General features: G+C 43.0%; 1 protein-coding gene across 2 annotated transcripts in view; it reads right to left on the minus strand.

Annotated features, from left to right (window-relative positions):
- The window catches only part of LOC129528949 (large ribosomal subunit protein eL34-like), a 95176-nt gene that overhangs the window by 56892 nt on the left and 19901 nt on the right, over positions 1-18383 (minus strand). The window lies entirely within an intron of this gene.

Raw genomic sequence — 18383 nt, forward strand, 5'->3', positions numbered from 1 at the left:
ATATGTTACTAATCATCTGAATATACTAAAAATCACTTATAAGTCTAATCTTCTAATATAGTAATATGGTAATCTAATAGAAGTTGCTAAGCATTTGAAGTGTCACAGGTTTCCATGGAAGAGACACATCCTTTTGAGTGTGCTGACTGAGCATTATTGCTAGATGTAGGCCTCTCGCAGGCCTGGTTAGAACAGTCAGGTATTGCCAGACAAGAAAGCAATAAAAAGGAAAGAATCTTACTGGGCTTCACTGCGGAGATGACCAGCAAACCCATTTGGGGATGCAGTGGTAATAGCTTAATGATCAAATTGAGGCTGTGAATCAGAATTTTAGGTGAATGACTTAAATCAGGATCATCCAGCAAGTCTTTTGAAAAATAAATCCATTGGCCTGATAGATTATGTGATGGATCATTAATCTCTGGATGTAAAATTTCCAGAAACTGAGGCATGAGTACACAGAGGAAACTGCACTTATCATGCTCCCCAAAAAGCAGAGTTCATAAAGTCAACATATTCATCATCATGTATGTCAATAAACATCTTTAGAGGGAGACTTTTGCTCTGACCCTGGGTGCTGCTGTGCCCCTGATAACAGATGAATTTCTTTCCTTCTGCACCACCCCTAAGGCCCGCAATCTGTATGGCATGGACATATTCATATGGAAGCAACAAAATTTCTCCCACTTCTTCCCTGGACACATTGTTTATCATTTTCAACTTCCACCTAAAGTGTAGAATATATATTGTCCTTTTACCAAGACAAGGTCCTGTTCTTAACAATTTGTTTCAATGGCCCACAGGGGAGAATAGGTGTTTTTTCACATAACCATATGTGAAATGTGGATTTTTCTTTCAGCAATTTCTGACATATATTTTCTCTTTCTCTTTTCTTTGCTTTTGTGTCTTTCAAATCTCTTATGTTGACACAAAATTTTGTAAGCGAAATAAAATGTCTAGAACTTGGCAATGAAATTTATTTGAGGATAACTTTTTTCTAAACTGTAATATATATTTTCATTGCAATTAAAATGTGAATTCCCTTTGGTTTTCTTCACTTAGAGAAATGAAGGAATTTTAATTTAAATACAGGAAAGTTCTACATTTTTTACTATATACTGTAGTAAGTACTACATGAATGCAAATTGGAAAGGGCTATTTCCTTAAAAGTAGAAAATCATGCCTGGAAAAAAAATTTTTAAAAAACTTCCAAATTCCAAGCAATAACAAAGCATATGTTAACACTTTCTCTGTTAAAAGTTTTATGTTAGTGTAGGTGGCTTATTACAAAGGACTTTCTATTGGTTTCAGTTGCTAATGACTATAAGCATTGTCACCTGGTTTTGTTATTTCAGAATGATGTTGCAGCATGTTCCCTTACATTACAACAATCTCTGGCCTTTTTTCTGAGTCAAGGTCAAGGTAGGAAACATCAAGTTTGAAAGGAAAAGGGTTACTGCCTACTCTTTTAAGCAAGAACCATCTTTATAAGGACTTAAAGAGTCTCAAAATCATCTCAAATATTATTAAAATTATAGGATATGAATAATAAATAAAGGTTGTAATCAAAAACATCAGGCAAGATGGCCTTAAAGAGTCTCAAAATCATCTCAAATATTATTAAAATTATAGGATATGAATAATAAATAAAGGTTGTAATCAAAAACATCAGGCAAGACGGCCTAGCTATCTAATGAAACACCAGGCTCTTCCATGAGAGCTAGTGACTAGGAAGAGCCAAGAGGAGGTTAACGGTACCTCTTTAGATCATTCAGGATGGGCTGTGTGACATGATTCCATAGTGTCTTGCAATGGCCATCAACCTCTATAGGAAATGGCTAAGTCACACAAGAAAGATGCATAGCTTCACATGGTGTCAGGGAGCCCCATACATGACTCCAGCTGACAATGTATTTTAGTTCAGTGGTTTTCATCACTGAGCTCTAAGATATAGCTAAGCATGCCAAGAGGAACAAACTTTCAATAACTTGAAAAAAAGTTTTTGTGTCTTACCTTGTTGAAGGCTATGCTCAGTAGCAATCTTCTAATACCCACAGGTGTTAGAACCACTGAATCCTGAATTTGTTTGGATACTGTGTGCTCTATAGATTTTTTTTAACTTCTAACAATCTCTGAAATGCATCTAATAATAGATCTTCTGTTACTGACTCTAGAGTCAAGGAAAATTAAGCATTTCTTCCAGATTTGGTCTAGGGCAACTTCTTTTAATAAGAGGTGAAGTCAGTGAGGTTTCAATTTGACTTTCAGAGTAATTCAGGTTAATTTATTTTTAAAGAGCACACATTTGGTTGCTATGTAGGGATTTGCACACTTGCCATCATGGGTAGGATGAAAGGAAATGGGAATCATTTCTCCCAGAACGCTTGCTTTCATGAGTTAGACTCAGAGTGATTCATTTCACCCTATTGGTAGTATTCAGCAGAGAAACAGTCATTGTACTGTTCAGTTCATCATTGATATGAATTTGGCTTTAGTTACAGAGAAAAAGATGCCCACTTAGGTATATGAAGGGATTGTGTCAGTCTCCTAAGAGACTCGGAAGGGTTAAGCACAGCTTGAGGAAAACCCCCACCATGGCATTTAGGATCTGAAAGTCCTCAGAGGTATTGCTATGCCAAGTTCAAGTCCATAAAGCTCACAGCACTTTCCACCTGCTTGAGTCCATTCACCCTTAGTTTTCAACCACACCCAAAGGCCTCAGGAAGATGTATTTTTAACTCCTACTACACCAAGAAACTGATCTGGCTGGCTGTCATCCATTCCCAAAACTCTTTCTGCCTCCACCATTTCTCTGGCAGGAAATCCTCCAACGCTTCCTTGCTTTACCATTTAATTGTGAACTATTCATGCATGGCCCTCCCCAGTGAGTCTGAGGGCCTGTCAAGTATAAAGTCAGACCTCAGCTTATGTTGGTGGTTTTTCCCCTCCTTCCCTTTACCCCTCCCATAGTGCTTTATCCTGTGTACATTTTAAGTAAATTGCTTTACTGAATAGGACTATAATCTTTATTTTAATTATTATTATACTTTAAGTCCTGGGGTACCTGTGCAGAACGGTGAGGTTTGTTACATAGGTACATATGTGCCGTGGTGGTTTGCTGCACCCAACAACCTGTCATCTACATTAGGTATTTCTCCTAATGCTATCCCTTCCCTAGCCTCCCACCACTCGGCAGGCCCCAGTGTGTGTTGTTCCCCTCCCTGTGTCCATGTGTTCTCATTGTTCAACTCCCACTTATTAATGACAATATGTGGTGTTTGGTTTTCTCTTCTTGTGATAGTTTGCTGAGAATGATGGTTCCCAGCTTCATCCATGTCCCTGCAAAGGTCATGAACTCATCCTTTTTTATGGCTGTATAGTGTTCCACGGTATATATGTGCCACACTTTCTTTATCCAGTCTATCATTGATGGGTATTTGGGTTGGTTCCAAGTCTTTGCTATTGTGAACAGTGCTGTAATAAACATATGTGTGCATGTGTCTTTATAGTTGAATGATTTATAAGCTTTTGGGTATATAGCCAGTAATGGGATTGCTGGGTCAAATGGTATTTCTAGTTCTAGATCCTTAAGGAGTCACTACACTGTCTTCCACAATGGTTGAACGAATTTACACTCTTAAACTAACAGTGTAAAAGTGCTTCTATTTCTCCATATCCTCTCCAGCATCTGTTGTTTCCTGACTTGTTAATGATCGCCATTATAACTGACATGAGATGGTATCTCATTGTGGTTTTGATTTGCATTTCTCTAATGACCAGTGATGATAAGCATTTTTTCATATGTTTGTTGGCTGCATAAATGTCTTCTTTTGAGAAGTGTCTGTTCACATCCTTTGCCCACTTTTTGATGGGGTGGTTTGTTTTTTCTTGTAAATTTGTGTAAGTTCTCTGTAGATTCTGGATATTAGCCCTTTGTCAGATGGATACATTGCAAAAATTTTCTCCCATTCTGTAGGTTGCCTGTTCACTCTGATGATAGTTTCTTTTGCTGTTCAGAAGCTCTTTAGATTAATTAGAGTCCATTTGTCTATTTTGGCTTTGGTTGCCATTGCTCTTGGTGTTTTAGTCAGGAAGTCTTTGCCCATGCCTATGTCCTGAATGGTATTGCCTATGTTTTCTTCTAGGGTTTTTATGGTTTTAGGTCTTATGTTTAAGTTCTTAATCCATCTTGAGTTAATTTTTCTATAAGGTGTAAGGAAAGGATCCAGTTTCAGCTTTCTGCATATGGCTAGCCAGTTTTTCTGACACCATTTATTAAATAGGGAATCTTTTCCCCATTGCTTGTTTTTGTCAGGTTTGTCAAAGATCAGATGGTTGGAGATGGGTAGTGTTGTTTCTGAGGCCTCTATTCTGTTCCATTGGTCTATATATCTGTTTTGGTACCAGTACCATGCTGTTTTTATTACTATAGCCTTGTAGTATAGTTTGAAGTCAAGTAACATGATGCCTCCAGCTTTTTTCTTTTTGCTTAGGGTTGTCTTGGCTATGTGGGCTCTTTTTTGGTTCCATATGAAATTTAAAGTAGTTTTTTCCAATTCTGTGAAGAAAGTCAATGGTAACTTGATGGGGGTAGCATTGGATCTATGAATTACTTTGGGCAGTATGGCCATTTTCACAATACTGATTCTTCCTATCCATGAGCATGGAATGTTTTTCCATTTGTTTTTGTCCTCTCTTATTTCCTTGAGCAGTGGTTTGTAGTTCTCCTTGAAGAAGTCCTTCATATCCCTTTTAAGTTGTATTCCTAGGTATTTTATTCTCTTTGTAGCAATAGTGAATGGGAGTTCACTCATGATTTGGCTCTCTGTTTGTCTGTTATTGGTGTATAGGAATGCTTGTGATTTTTGCACTTTGATTTTATAACCTGAAACTTTGCTGAAGCTGCTTATCAGCTTAAGGAGATTTGAGGCTGAGATGATGGGGGGTTTCCTAGATATACAATCATGCCACCTGCCAACAGAGACCATTTGACTTCCTCTTTTACTAATTGAATACTCTTTATTTCTTTTTCTTGCCTGATTGCCCTGGCCAGAACTTCCAATACTATGTTGAATAGGAGTGGTGAGAGAGGGCACCTTGTCTTCTGCCAGTTTTCAAAGGGAATGCTTCCAATTTTTGCTAGTTCAGTGTGATATTGGCTGTGGGTTTGTCATCAATAGCTCTTATTATTTTGAGGTATGTTCCATCAGTACCTAGTTTATTGAGAGTTTTTAGCATGAAGGGCTGTTGAATTTTGTCAAAGGCATTTTCTGCATCTGTTGAGATAATCATGTGGTTTTTGTCATTGGTTCTGTTTATGTGATGGATTACATTTATTGATTTGCATATGTTGAACCAGCCTTGCATCCCAGGGATGAAGCCGACTTGATCGTGGTGGATAAGCTTTTTGATGTGCTGCTGGATTCAGTTTGCCAGTATTTTGCTGAGGATTTTTGCATTGATGTTCATCAGGGATATTGGTCTAAAATTTTCTTTTTTTGTTGTGTCTCTGCCTGGTTTTGGTATCAGGAAAATGCTGGCCTCATAAAATGAGTTATGGAGGATTCCCTCTTTTTCTATTGATTGGAACAGTTTCAGAAGGAATGGTACCAGCTCCTCTTTGTACCTCTGGTAGAATTTGGCTGTGAATCCATCTGGTCCTGGACTTTTTTTGGTTGGTAGGCTATTAATTACTGCCTCAATTTCAGAACTTATTATTGGTCTATTCAGGGATTTGAATTCTTCCTGGTTTAGTCTTGGGAGGGTGTATATGTCCAGGAATTTATCCATTTCTTCTAGATTTTCTAGTTTATTTGCATAGAGGTATTCATAGTATTCTCTGATGGTAGTTTGTATTTCTGTGGGATCAGTGGTGATATCCCCTTTATCATTTTTTTATTGTGTCTACTTGATTCTTCTCTTTTTCTTGTTTATTAGTCTGCTAGTGGTCTATTTTGTCAATCTGTTTAAAAAAATGGGTCCTGGAATCATTGATTTTTTTGAAGGATTTTTGTGTCTCTATCTCCTTCAGTTCATCTCTGATGGTAGTTATTTCTTGTCTTCTGCTAGCTTTTGAATTTGTTTGCTCTTACTTCTCTAATGCTTTTAATTGTGATGTTTGGGTGTTGATTTTAGATCTTTCCTGCTTTCTCTTGTGGACACTTAGTGCTATAAATTTCCCTCTAAACACTGCTTTAGCTGCATCCCAGAGATTCTGCTACATTGTGTCTTTGTTCTCACTGGTTTCAAAGAAAATCTTTCTTTATGCCTTCATTTCATTATTTACCCAGTAGTCATTCAGGATCAGGTTGTTCAGTTTCCATGTAGTTGTGTGGTTTTGAGTGAGTTTCTTAATCTGAGTTCTAATTCGATTGCACTGTGGTCTGAGAGACTGTTTGTTATGATTTCTTTTCTTTCACATTTGCTGAGGATTGTTTTACTTCCAATTATGTGGTCAATTTTAGAATAAGTGGGATGTGGATGTGCTGAGAAGAATGCATATTCTGTTGATTTGGGATGGAGAGTTCTGTAGATGTCTATTAGGTGTGCTTGGTCCAGAGCTGAGTACAAGTCCTGGATATCCTTGTTAATTTTCTGTCTCGTTGATATGTCTAGTGTTGAGAGTGGGGTGTTAAAGTCTCCCACTATTATTGTGTGGGAGTCTAAGTCTCTTTGTAGGTCTCTAAGAACTTGCTTTATGAATTTGGGTGCTCCTGTATTGGGTGCATATATATTTAGGATAGTTAGCTTTTCTTGTTCCATTGATCCCTTTACCATTACGCAATGGCCTTCTTTGTCTCTTTTCATCTTTGTTGAGTTAAAGTCTGTTTTATCAGAGACTAGGATTGCAACCCTTGCTTTTTTTTGCTTTCTGGTTGGCTTGGTAAATATTCCTTCATGCCTTTATTTTGAGCCTATGTATGTCTTTTCATGTGAGATGTGTCTCCTGAATACAGCACACCGATGGGTCTTGACTCTTTATCCAATTTGCCAGTCTGTGTCTTTTAATTGGGACATTTAGCCCATTTACCTTTATGGTTAATATTATTATGTGTGAATCTGATCCTGTCATTATGATGCTAGCTGGTTATTTTGCCCATTGGTTGATGCAGTTTCTTCATAGCATCAATGGTCTTTACAGTTTGGTATGTTTTTTCAGTGGCTGGTACCAGTTGTTCCTTTCCACGTTTAGTGCTTCCTTCAGGGCCTCCTGTAAGGCAGGCCTGGTGGTGACAAAATCTCTCAGCATTTGCTTGTCTGTAAAGAATTGTATTTCTCCTTTGCTTATGAAGCTTAGTTTGGCTGGATATGAAATTCTGGGTTGAAAATTGTTTTCTTTAAGAATGTTGAATATTGGCCCCCACTCCCTTCTGGCTTGCAGGATTCCTGCTGAGAGATCCACTGTTAGTCTGATGGGCTTCCCTTTGTGAATAACCTGACCTTTCTCTCTGGCTGCCCTTAACATTTTTTCCTTCATTTCAACGTTGATGAATCTGATGATTATGTGTCTTGGCATTGCTCTTCTCAAGGAATATCTCTGTGGTGCTCTCTGTATTTCCTGAATTTGAATGTTGGCCAGCCTTATTAGGTTGGGGAAGTTCTGCTGGATAATATCCTGAAGAGTGTTTTCCAACTTAGTTCCATTCTCCCCATAAATTTCAGGTACACCAATCACACGTAGATTTGTCCTTTTCACATAGTCCTGTATTTCTTGGAGGCTTTCTTCATGACTTGTCTCTCTTTTTTTCTATAATCTTGTCTTCTCGCTTTATTTCATTGAGTTGATCTTCAATCTCTGATATCCTTTCTTCTTCTTGATTCATTTGGCTATTGATACTTGTGTGTGCTTCATGAAGTTCTCATGCTGTGTTTTTCAGCTCCATCAGGTCATTTATGTTCTTCTCTAAACAGGTTACTCTAGTTAGCAATTCATCTAACCATTTTTCAAGGTTCTTAACTTCCTTGCATTGCATTAGAACATGCTCCTTTAGCTCACAGGAGTTTGTTATTACCCACCTTCTGAAGCCTACTTCTGTCAATTTGTCAAACTCATTCTCCGTCCAGTTTTGTTCCCATGCTGGCAAGGAGTTGTGATCCTTTGGAGGAGAAGAGGCATTCTGGTTTTTGGAGTTTTCAGCCTTTTTACACTGGTTTCTCCCCATCTTCATGGATTTATCTACCTTTGGTCTTTGATGTTGGTAATCTTCGGATGGGGGTCTCTGAGTGGACGTCTTTTTTGTTGATGTTGCTACTATTCCTTTCTGTTTGTTAGTTTTCCTTCTAACAGTAAGGCCCCTCTTCTGCAGGTCTGCTGGAATTTGCTGGAGGTCCATTCCAGACCCTGTTTGCCTGAGTATCAACAGTGGAGGCTACAGAACAGTAAGATTGCTGCCTGTTCCTTCCTCTGGAAGCTTTGTCCTAGAGCAGCACCTGCCAGATGCCAGCAAGAGTTCTCCTGTATGAGGTGTCTGTTGGCCCTTACTGGGAGGCATCTCCCAGTCAGGACACATGAGTGTCTGGGCCCCACTTGAGGAAGCAGCCTGTCCCTTATCAGAGCTTGAATGCTGTGCTGGGAGATCCACTGCTCTCTTAAGAGCTGTGAGGCAGGGATGTTTAAGTCTGCTGAAGTTGTGACCACAGTCACCCCCAGAGAGATGGGGGTTTTATCTATAAGTCCCTGGCTGGGGCTGGTGCCTTTTTAATCAGAGGTGCCCTGCCTAGAGAGGCAGACTGGCCTCAGCAGCCTTGCTGGGCTGTGGTGGGCTCCATCCAGTTCAAACTTCCCTGCAGCTTTGTTTATACTGTGAAGGTAAAACTGCCTACTCAAACCTCAGCAATGGCATACACCCCTCCCCCACCAAGCTTGAGCATCCCAGGTGGACCTCAGACTGCTGTGCTGGCAGTGAGAATTTCAAGCCAGTGGATCTTAGCTTGCTGGGCTCCATGGGGGTGGGACCCACTGAGCCAGGCACCGGAGGGAATCTCCTGGTCTGCTGGTTGTAAAGACCATGGGAAAAGTGCAGTATCTGGGCAGGAGTTCACTGTTCCTCCCAGTACAGTCTCTCATGGCTTCTCTTGGCTCGGAACAGGAAATCCCCTGACCTCTTGTGCTTCCTGGGTGAGGTAATGCCCCACCCTGCTTCAGCTCACTCTCCATGGGCTGGACCCACTGTCCAATCAGTCCCAATGAGATGAACTGGGTACCTCAGTTGGAAATGCAGAAATCACCCGCCTTCTGCACTGATCTCACTGGGAGCTGCAGACTGGAGCTGTTCCTGTTCACCCATCTTGCCAACAAGTTCCTACGACTGTCATCTTTTATAGAAAAAAATGCCTTCAGACAGATTGGTTCTGTGACTGTTTATAAGTTTATATTCTATCCCCATAGACAAATTTTTCAAAAAAGATCCCAACTGTAATAACATTTCTCCCAAGGAGTGATTAAAAACCAAATCTGAATGGACACTACTGTCTTACTAATGGGCTGTGGAAAATGCAATAATGATGCTTGTGAAATTATTAGATTCAGGAATAATGTATTCTTCTAGAATTGTACTAATTCATTTCCCACTTCTGATCATTTGAAGTTTACTTCTCTCTCATTGAAAAGGATTAATGATATGTTTAATAAATAAAGACTAATTTTATTTTATGTTTTTTGTGTTTTTTTTTTTGAGATGGAGTCTCTCTGTCGCCCAGGCTAGAGTGCAGTGGCATGATCTTGGCTCACTGCAGGCTCCGCCCCGTGGGGTTCAAGCCATTCTCCTGCCTCAGCCTCCCACGTAGCTGGGACTACAGAAGCCCGCCACCTCGCCTGGCTAATTTTTTGTATTTTAGTAGAGACGGGGTTTCACCATGTTAGCCAGGATGGTCTCGATCTCCTGATCTCGTGATCCACCCGCCTCCACCTCCCAAAGTGCTGGATTACAGGCGTGAGCCACTGTGCCCGGCCAAATAAAGACTAATTTTAAAAGAGCTTTGCTGGCTCGACTTTATGTAAAAATAGCATGAAAGAAAAGGGAATAATATCATATTTTATGAAATACCCTCTGAGACTCTTCTTTGTTAAAGAAACAATTTGTAAACTGTCCTGACATTATAAACTCTGTCTTCTTAGTCTGATATGAGGGTGCCAAGCTTAGTGATTTGTAGCATGGAAAGATGAGTGCTGTAGCTGGACAGTTGTAGTCACACAAAGGTTCTGTTGGTTTGGAAGGTGAGCGTTTCATATTCTTGCCCCACAAGTAAGCCCATGTTCCACCCCAGGGACAAGTATATTTCCTGAATTATGAGAAGGAGCAAGAGAGCATGTCCATCCCATGTTCTTGAGAAGTCCTGGCTCGAGCCAATAAGGCCCATCATTGTCTGCAAGAATGGAGATCAATTTCAGTCTGCTGTCACACAGACTCTGGCAGCCAGAGACCAACAGGATCTCATAACAGTAAACCTGGTGCTTTCCAGGGCAGAGCCCCAAGTTGCTAACAGCCTCTCAGGCTTAAAAAAGTAAGTTCACACAGAACAATTGTATTCTCACAGTCAGCATTGTGATCTTCCTCTGGTTCTTCATATATTTAATAAACCTTTAAAACCAGAATCCTGAGAAATGTCCCATCCCTTCCCACACAAACACATCAGCCTCTTCTACTATGTACTCATACACACTGACCAGCATTTTCTTTTTTATCTTAGGAACTAACAGAATCAAAGATATGGAGTTTTAAGGTTATCTTTTGAAGCAGACCTTTACTTTATGAAGATAATTATTAAAGTATATTGATACTCTGTTGAGGCATATTGCTCCAGGGGTCTTGGCATTTTGCTGGTATAATTATCTGCAGCAAATACGGTATCCAGAGTTCCCAGTGTGGGGAAAAGAAAGAGAGATCAGATTGTTACTGTGTCTGTGTAGAAAGAAGTAGACATAGGAGACTCCATTTTGTTCTGTACTAAGTGTCAGGCCTCTGAGCCCAAGCCAAGCCATCGCATCCCCTGTGACTTGCAGGTATACACCCAGATGGCCTGAAGTAACTAAAGAATCACAAAAGAAGTAAATATGCCCTGCCCCACCTTAACTGATGACATTCCACCACAAAAGAAGTGTAAATGGCCGGTGCTTGCCTTAACTGATGACATTACCTTGTGAAAGCCCTTTTCCTGGCTCATCCTGGCTCAAAAAGCACCCCCACTGACCACCTTGCGACCCCCACTCCTGCCCACTGAGCACCTTGCGACCCCCACTCCTACCCGCCAGAGAACAAACCCCCTTTGACTGTAATTTTCCTTTACCTACCCAAATCCTATAAAATGGTCCCACCTTTATCTCCCTTCGCTGACTCTCTTTTTGGACTCAGCCCACCTGCACCCAGGTGAAATAAACAGCCATGTTGCTCACACAAAGCCTGTTTGGTGGTCTCTTCACGCGGGCATGCATGAAATTTGGTGCCATGACTCGGATTGGGGGACCTCCCTTGGGAGATCAATGCCCTGTCCTCCTGCTTTTTGCTCCATGAGAAACATCCACCTACGACCTCAGGTCCTCAGACCGACCAGCCCAAGAAACATCTCACCAATTTCAAATCTGGTAAGCGGCCTCTTTTTACTCTCTTCTCCAACCTCCCTCACTATCCCTCAACCTCTTTCTCCTTTCAATCTTGGTGCCACACTTCAATCTCTCCCTTCTCTTTAATTTCAATTCCTTTCATTTTCTGGTAGTGACAAAAGAGACATGTTTTATCCATGAACCCAAAACTCCGGCGCCGGTCACAGACTAGGAAGGCAGCATTCCCTTGGTGTTTAATCATTGCCGGGACACCTCTCTGATTATACACTCACATTTCAAGGGTGTCAGACCACGCAGGGATGCCTGTCTTGGTCCTTCACCCTTAGTGGCAAGTCCCGCTTTCCTGGGGCAGGGGCAAGTACCCCTCAACCCCTTCTCCTTCACCCTTAGCGGCAAGTCCCGCTTTCCTAGGGGGCAAGAAGCCCCCAATTGCTTATTTCCGCACCCCAACCTCTTATCTCTGTGCCCCAAATCCGTTATTTCCGCACCCTGACCTCTTATCTCTGTGCCCCAATCCCTTATTTCCGTGCCCCAAACCCTTCTCTGCTTTTCTGGAGGGCAAGAACCCCCCACCCCTTCTCCGTGTCTCTACTCTTTTCTCTGGGCTTGCCTCCTTCAGTATGGTTAAGCTTCCACCTTCCATTCCTCCTTCTTCTCCCTTAGCCTGTGTTCTCAAAAACTTAAAACCTCTTCAACTCACACCTGACCTAAAACCTAAATGCCTTATTTTCTTCTGCAATGCTGCTTGACCCCAATACAAACTCGACAGTAGTTCCAAATAGCCAGAAAATGGCACTTTGAATTTTTCCGTCCTGCAAGATCTAAATAATTCTTGTCATAAAATAGGCAAACGGTCTGAGGTGCCTGACGTCCAGGCATTCTTTTACACACTCAGTCCCTTCCTAGTCCCTGTGCCCAGTGCAACTCCTCTCAAATCTTCCTTTTTTCCCTCCCGCCTGTCCCCTCCATACCAACCCCAAGCATTGCTGAGTCTTTCTAATCTTCCTTTTCTACAGACCCATCTGACCTCTCCCTTCCTCCCCAGGCTGCTCCTCACCAGGCCAAGCTAGGTCCCAATTCTTCCTCAGCCTCTGCTCCTCCACCCTATAATCTTTTTATCACCTCCCCTCCTCACACCTGGTCCAGCTTATAGTTTCATTCCGTGACTAGCCCTCCCCAACCTGCCCAGCAATTTACTCTTAAAAAGGTGGCTGGAGCCAAAGGCATAGTCAAGGTTAATGCTCCTTTTTCTTTATCCCAAATCAGATAGCGTTTAGGTTCTTTTTCATCAAATATAAAAATCCAGCCCAGTTCATGACTTGTTTGGCAGCAACCCTGAGACACTTTACAGCCCTAGACCCTAAAAGGTCAAAAGGCCGTCTTATTCTCAAAATACATTTTATTACCCAATCTGCTCCCGACATTAAATAAAACTCCAAAAATTAAATTCCGGCCCTCAAACCCCACAACAGGATTTAATTAACCTCACCTTCAAGGTGTACAATAGTAGAAAAAAGTTGCAATTCCCTGCCTCCACTGTGAGAAAAACCCCAGCCACATCTCCAGCACACAAGAACTTCCACATGCCTGACCTGCAGTGGCCAGGCATTCCCCCAGAACCTCCTCCCACAGGAGCTTGCTACACAGGCCAGAAATCTGGCCACTGGGCCAAGGAATGCCTGCAGCCCAGGATTCCTCCTAAGCCACGTCCCATCTGTGTGGGACCCCACTGAAAATTGGACTGTTCAACTCACCTGTCAGCCACTCCCAGAGCCCCTGGAACTCTGGCCCAAGGCTCTCTGACTGACTCCTTCCCAGATCTTCTCAGCTTAGCAGCTGAAGACTGACACTGCTCGAACACCTCGGAAGCCCCCTAGACCATCACGGACGCTGAGCTTTGGGTAACTCTCACAGTGGAAGGTGAGCCCGTCCCCTTCTTAATCAATATGGACGCTACCCACTCCACATTACCTTCTTTTCAAGGGCCTGTTTCCCTTGCCTCCATAACTGTTGTGGGTATTGACGGCCAGGCTTCTAAACCTCTTAAAACTCCCCAACTCTGGTGCCAACTTAGACAATACTCTTTTAAGCACTCCTTTTTAGTTATCCCCACCTGCCCAGTTCCCTTATTAGGCTGAGACCCTTTAACTAAATTATCTGCTTCCCTGACTATTCCTGGACTACAGCTATATCTCATTGCCGCCCTTCTTCCCAATCCAAAGCCTCCTTTGCGTCCTCCTCTTGTATCCCCCCACCTTAACCCACAAGTATAAGATACCTCTACTCCCTCCTTGGTGACTGATCATGCACCTCTTACCATCTCTTTAAAACCTAATCACCCTTACCCCACTCAACACCAATATCCCATTCTGCAGCACGCTTTAAAAAGATTAAAGCCTGTTATCACTTGCCTGCCACAGCATGGCCTTTTAAACCCTATAAACTCTCCTTACAATTCCCCCATTTTACCTGTCCTAAAACCAGACAAGCCTTACAAGTTAGTTCAGGATCTGCGCCTTATCAACCAAATTGTTTTGCCTATCCACCCTGTGGTGCCCAACCCGTACACTCTTTTGTCCTCAATACCTTCCTCCACAACTCACTATTCCATGCTTGATCTTAAAGATGCTTTTTTCACTATTCCCCTGCACCCCTCGTCCCAGCCTCTCTTTGCTTTCACTTAGACTGACCCTGACACCTGAAAGGAGCTGGGCACATTCCTCAGCCCCAGGCTCAAAACAAACAAGCCCAGTACAAACACATCCCATCCTCCCATCTCACCACATATCGCCATATATCTCTCAAACTTCCTGAGCCCAGTACAAACACCACCAGGAAAGTCTCCGATAAGGAGACAGCCGTTCAAAGTTTTACTGAAAAAGCGGGAACCAAAAGAATTCCTTTGTTCCCCTGTAACTCTCAGGCTATAAAAAGCAAACACTCGCATTGTTCAGGGCCCTCTTGTATGCTGTGGAATGGAGGGACCAGGTTCGAACTTGTAGTAAAGATCCTTGCCGCTTGGCTTTGACTCTGGACTCTGGTGGTCTTCTTTGGGGAACTAATGATCTAGGCATAACACACCCATTAGGCTCAGCAAATTACCAAGGCTGTACTGCTGCAAAGCTTCACAGACAGCCCCCATTACTTCAATCAAGCCCAAATTTCTTCCTCATCTGTTACCTATCTTGGCATAATTCTCATAAAAACACACGTGCTCTCCCTGCCAATCGTGTCTGACTGATCTCTCAAACCCCAGCACCTTCTATAAAACAACAACTCCTTTCCTTCCTAGGCATGGTTAGCGTGGTCAGAATTCTTACACAAGAGCCAGGACCACACCCTGTACCTTTCTGTCCAAACAACTTGACCTTACTGTTTTAGCCTAGCCCTCATGTCTGTGTGCAGCAGCTGCCGCTGCTTTAATACTTTTAGAGGCCCTCAAAATCACAAACTGTGCTCAACTCAGTCTCTACAGTTCTCATAACTTCCAAAATCTATTTTCTTCCTCATACCTGATGCATATACTTTCTGCTCCCCGGCTCCTTCAGCTATACTCACTCTTTGTTGAGTCTTCCACAATTACCATCGTTCCTCGCCTGGACTTCAATCCGGCCTCCCACCATATTCCTGATACCACACCTGACCCCCATGACTGTATCTCTCTGATCCACCTGACATTCACCCCATTTCCCCAAATTTCCTTCTTTCCTGTTCCTCACCCTGATCACGCTTGATTTATTGATGGCAGTTCCACCAGGCCTAATCGCCAGTCACCAGCAAAGGCAGGCTATGCTATAGTATCTTCCACACCTATCATTGAGGCTACCGCTCTGCCTCCCTCCACTACCTCTCAGCAAGCTGAACTAGTTGCCTTAACTCAAGCCCTCACTCTTGCAAAAGGACTATGCATCAATATCTATACTGATTCTAAATATGCCTTTCATATTCTGCACCACCATGCAGTCATATGGGCTGAAAGAGGTTTCCTCACTACACAAGGGTCCTCCATCACTAATGCCTCTTTAATAAAAACTCTGCTCAAAGCCGCTTTACTTCCAAAAGAAGCTGGGGTCATTCACTGCAAGGGGCATCAAAAGGCATCAGATCCCATTGCTCTAGGCAATGCTTATGCTGATAAGCTGGCTAGACAAGCAGCTAGCTCTCCAGTTTCTGTCCCTCATGGCCAGTTTTTCTCCTTCACTTCAGTCACTCCCACCTACTCCCCCACTGAAACTTCCACCTATCAATCTCTTCCCACACAAGGCAAATGGTTCTTAGACCAAGGAAAATATCTTCTTCCAGCCTCACAGCCCCATTCTATTCTGTCGTCATTTCATAACCTCTTCCATGTAGGTTACAAGCCACTAGACCGTCTCTTAGAACCTCTCATTTCCTTTCCATCATGGAAATCTATCCTCAAGGAGATCACTTCTCAGTGTTCCATCTGCTATTCTACTACCCCTCAGGGATTGTTCAGGCCTCCTCCCTTTCCTACACATCAAGCTCGGGGATTTGCTCCTGCCCAGGACTGGGAAATTGACTTTACTCACATGCCTCGAGTCAGAAAACTAAAATATCTCTTAGTTTGGGTAGACACTTTCACTGGATGGGTAGAGGCCTTCCCCACGGGGTCTGAGAAGGCCACCGTGGTCATTTCTTCCCTTCTGTCAGACATAATTCCCTGGTTTGGCCTTCCCACCTCTATACAGTCTGATAACGGACCAGCCTTTACTAGCCAAATCACCCAAGCAGTTTCTCAGGCTCTTGGTATTCAGCGGAACCTTCATACCCCTTACCGTCCTCAATCTTCAGGAAAGGTAGAACGGACTAATGGTCTTTTAAAGGCACACCTCACCAAGCTCAGCCTCCAACTTAAAAAGGATTAGACAGTACTTTTACCTCTTGCTTTTCTCAGAATCAGAGCCTGTCCTCGAGATGCTACAGGGTACAGTCCATTTGAACTTTTATATGGACGCACTTTCTTGCTTGGCCCCAACCTCATCCCAGACACCAGCCCTCTAGGCGACTATCTTCCAGTACTCCAGCAGGCTAGACAGGAAATTTGCCAGGCTGCTAATCTTCTCTTGCCTACTCCAGATCCCCAGCCATATGAAGACAACCTAGCTGGATGATCAGTTCTTGTTAAGAATCTGACCCCTCAAACTCTACAACCTCGATGGACCGGACCCTACTTAGTCATCTATAGTACCCCGACTGCCGTCCACCTGCAGGATCCTCCCCACTGGGTTCACCATTCCAGAATAAAGCTGTGTCCATCGGACAGCCAGCCTAATCCCTCCTCTTCCTCCTGGAAGTCACAAGTACTCTCCCCCACTTCCCTTAAACTCACTTGTATTTCTGAAGAACAGTAATAACCCTTATGAGCCTAATACATCCCTTCATTCTATTAGGTCTGTTCGTCCTTACCCTACTTTTTGCAACAGGGCTTTACAAAGTCACCCCACCACTTAGGCCAAGCCCCAAAAAACTAGTCATCCCTACTATCTTCTGTCCGGTCATACTCCTATTCTCCATTCTCAACTACTTATAAATGCCCTACTCTTGTTTACACCGCCGGTTTACACTGTTTTTCCAAGCCATCAAAGCTGATATCTCCTGGTGCTATCCCCAAACTGCCACTCTTAACTCTTGAAGTAAATAAATAATCTTTGCTGGCAGGACTATGCCGAATCTCCTTAGGCACTCTCTAATTAGATGTCCTAGGTCCTCCCAATTCTTAGTCCTTTTATACCTGTTTTTCTCCTTCTCTTATTCCATTTAGTTTTTCAATTCATACAAAACCGTACCCAGGCCATCACCAGTCATTCTATATGACAAATGTTTCTTCTAACATCCCCACATATCACCCCTTACCACAAGACCTCCCTTCAGCTTAATCTTTCCCACTCTAGGTTCCCACGCCGCCCCAATCCAGCTTGAAGCAGCCCTGAGAAACACCACCCATTCTTTCTCCATACCACCCCCCAAAAATTTTCACCACCCCAACACTTCAACACTATTTTATTTTTCTTATTAATATAAGAAGGCAGGAATATCAGGCCTCTGAGCCCAAGCCAAGCCATCGCATACCCTATGACTTGCACGTATACACCCAGATGGCCTGAAGTAACTAAAGAATCACAAAAGAAGTGAATATGCCCTGCCCCACCTTAACTGATGACATTCCACCACAAAAGAAGTGTAAATGGCCGGTCCTTGCCTTAACTGATGACATTACCTTGTGAAAGTCCTTTTCCTGGCTCATCCTGGCTCAAAAAGCACCCCCACTGAGCACCTTGCGACCCCTACTCCTGCCCGCTGAGCACCTTGCGACCCCCACTCCTACCCGCCAGAGAACAAACCCCCTTTGACTGTAATTTTCCTTTACCTACCCAAATCCTATAAAATGGCCCCACCCTTATCTCCCTTCGCTGACTGTTTTCGGACTCAGCCCGCCTGCACCCAGGTGAAATAAACAGCCATGTTGCTCACACAAAGCCTGTTTGGTGGTCTCTTCACATGGACGCGCATGAAACTAAGAAAAATTCTTCTGCCTTGAGATGCTGTTAATCTATAACCTTATCCCCAACCCCGTGGTCTCTGAAACGTGCTGTGTCAACTCAGAGTTAAATGGATTAAGGGCGGTGCAAGATGTGCTTTGTTAAACAGATGCTTGAAGGCAGCATGCTCCTTAAGAGTCATCACCACTCCCTAATCTCAAGTACCCAGGGACACAAACACTGGGGAAGGCTGCAGGGACCTCTGCCTAGGAAAGCCAGGTATTGTCCAAGGTTTCTCCCCGTGTGATAGTCTGAAATATGGC

This window comes from Gorilla gorilla, chromosome 20 (assembly GCF_029281585.2).
Source record: "Gorilla gorilla gorilla isolate KB3781 chromosome 20, NHGRI_mGorGor1-v2.1_pri, whole genome shotgun sequence".
Classification (NCBI taxonomy): Eukaryota; Metazoa; Chordata; class Mammalia; order Primates; family Hominidae; genus Gorilla; species Gorilla gorilla.